The sequence below is a fragment of the Pseudopipra pipra genome, chromosome 15 (genome assembly GCF_036250125.1).
Source record: "Pseudopipra pipra isolate bDixPip1 chromosome 15, bDixPip1.hap1, whole genome shotgun sequence".
NCBI classification, from domain to species: domain Eukaryota; kingdom Metazoa; phylum Chordata; class Aves; order Passeriformes; family Pipridae; genus Pseudopipra; species Pseudopipra pipra.
The window spans coordinates 3,954,405-3,957,202 of NC_087563.1; the positions used below are offsets into that span (position 1 = coordinate 3,954,405).

A 2,798-nucleotide genomic window follows, 5' to 3' on the forward strand; every position below is an offset into this window, starting at 1 on the left:
GACTATCGGCGGGAGCTGGCGGCGGGAGCAGGGTGGTCCCAGCCCGGGGGGGACCGGCCGGCGCCGCGGGGGTACAGGGAGAGCAAGGAGCCCAGCCCGATGTCACCCTGCCTGCTGGGTGTCCCTCATTCCCTGGGGACAGCGGAGATGTTCCCACACAGCCTCTCTTCTCCGCTCGTCTCCTTTCCCGGAGAGGAAAACCCCACCACCTGGAAAGAGCCCCAGCCCCAACGCACCCTCCTCCAGCAGCCCCAGCCCCATGGACACCCCAAAAAGTCACCTCTCCCCCCGGCCGAGCTCCCCGCAGCGCCCCAGGAGCGAGGGAGAGCTGCCACCCCGTCCCCTCTCACCTGTTTCTTCCCTTTATTTTTTTTTTTCGGAAGCAACTAACACTTTTCTTTGAAGAGCAACAGATGAGCGAGACCCTCCCAGAGCCTTTTATGATGTTAAATTTATTGCCTGGCTCCGCAATTGCCATTTTAATGACGAACGCTCCCACGGCTTTAGCGCGGCTGAGTGCTGGCATTGAAAACAGAAGCCGGAGGGGACTCGCTGTCTCCGGTCTCCTGGAGGAGAACGGATTCCAGCCCTTTTCCTGGTCCTTGCACAAAGTTTTGCCAAATAGATAATGTGTTTTATAATTTCCAGTCGGTGCTGTGCTGGTAAGGGAGGCCCTCTGCTGGCACCGGGCTGATGGGAGAGCCCCGGGAGCCGGCTGGGAACCACCACTGAGGCATCGAGCCTGGGATACACCTCTGGCAAGGGGGACCTGGAGAACCCAGCCTGGAGAGTCACCTCCAGCAAGGTGTGCCTGGAGAACTGAGACTGGAGAGCCATATCCTGGAAGCCAAGCCTGGAGAGCCATATCCAGCAAAGCCATGCCCAAGGAACCTCCATTCCAGAGGTCCTGGAGAGCTCACAGAGGTGAGAACAGGGAATTGAGCCCATGGAAAGGAGCCTGGGAAATGGAGTGTGGAGAACTGAGCTCATCAAGCCACGATCACAGAGCTGGGCCTGGAGAGATGTGTGTGGCCAGACCAGCCTGGAGGGTCATGTCTGGTCAGACAAGCCCATCCCCAGCCCTGCTCTTTCCAAAGGATCCCCATCCCTGCAGCCTGTGCTGGTCCACAGCCAGGTGGCTGTGCACATCCAACAGGAGCATCCCAGCCCTCCCTTTGGTTGGGGAAAGCCTCTGTACATCTGCCCTGGGGCAAGAGCTGGGTGGGACCATGCAGGGATGTCTGGGATGCCAAGGGGGAGCCATGGCAGCTTTGGCATGGGTTGGGCTGGAGCTGCTGCAGCTCCCACTGTGTCCTAGATGGGAACAGTGGGTGGGAACAGTTCCAGAGGCCAGGGATGACAGCCCCCACACCACGTGGTCCCATTGGCCTCTCCAGGAGGGCATCAGGTCCCTGCCAGAGGACAAGGGCAGGCCTGGGGCTGGCCATGGGCAGTGGTGGCGCGGGGCCAGCCCTGCAGACCCACACCGGGGATCTCAGCCGAGGACATCGACTTTTATCAGCAGATGCTTTATTTTTTTTAATGGTGCCTGAAACTCAGCCCGGGTTATCAGGGAGATATTAAATTGCTGTTGGAAGCGACACCAGCGGGGCGGAAAAGCCGTGCTGTGCTCTTACCTCTTCCCACAAGGTCGAGCCAGCCAGCCCCGGGGGACGGCGCATTCGCCGCGTCCTTCCTGTAGAGGGGATCACATGTCAGAGCAGAACGAAGGCTTGAGAAAATTAAACCCGTGAGCTCACCGCCTTCCTGAGCGCAGGCGCCAGCCCTCCCTGTGCTCCCCGAGCCTGGGCTGCCAGCTGGGGTGATCTGGCAGCCGGGAGGATGCCACCTCCCCCGGGGACAGCAGCGGTCCCCGACAGCGCACCCGCAGCTGGGGTGTGGGATGAAGGAGCTTTAAACCCTGCTGTGCATCCCTGGGTGGTAGGGAAGGACCTGCCCATGGGAAGAAGCCGTCAGCCCTGACAGGACACAGCTGGCAAAGTCCCTTGAAGGCCTTCAGCCAGATTTCCTCTGGGAATCCAAGTTCTTGGCTTGAGCAAAAGGACGGATAGACAGGTTCAACTCTGGTGAAATAGAAAAGTGTATAACCATGTCTTGTCCTTGCCAGGGCCATTCCCAGACTTGGAGATGGCCAGGCATGAGGGTGGGTTTCTTCCAGGAAAAGGGGAGTCCTGTTGCAGCATCCCTCTGTGACACAGGGGATGGACAGAGTCTGTGAGAGAAAGGCAACACAGTCCCCAGTAGTGCCTGCATGTGTGTGTGTGTGGGGGGGTCAACTGCAGACCCCCCAGACACCCCAAGCAGGGACCTTGAGCAGCCCATGCCTGTCAGTCATCTGGGACTGACACCAAGGAAGGGGCACCATGAACAACACTGGCTGGGGGGGCCAAGACCACCAATGTGGGACCTGGGGACAGCCAGGCATTGCCCAAGATGGCAAGAGGAGCAAGAAGAGGATTAAGGAGAGGTCTAAGGGAGGACCAAGAGAGGACCATCCATGGGCATGGCTTGAAAAAGCCCCAGGGCCGAGCCAGACTTCTTCCCAGGGCACCCTCTGCTCTCCTAACTTTGCTCACACTCAAAGGGGGAGCAGAAACACAGCTCAGCCTCCATTTTCCCCATCAGCCACTTGCTCCTTCATCACCCTCTTCCTCCTCACGCCAGCTCAGCTCTGCCCCTTCCCAGCCAGCCAGAAATGCCAGGGCTGGAGTTACACAGCCACACTGGGCATCCCTCACAGGGGACAGGGCTTCAGTGGACCCCCCGGCACAGCCCCC

General features: G+C 59.6%; 1 long non-coding RNA gene across 1 annotated transcript; it reads right to left on the reverse strand.

The window, feature by feature from the left end:
* Positions 1 to 433: 433 nt before the first annotated feature.
* On the reverse strand, positions 434 to 2,798 carry LOC135422419 (uncharacterized). The gene is made up of 2 exons (XR_010434479.1): positions 1,638 to 2,798; positions 434 to 958 (listed from the first exon to the last, which is right to left on the reverse strand). It is a non-coding gene; the product is annotated as an uncharacterized LOC135422419 (long non-coding RNA).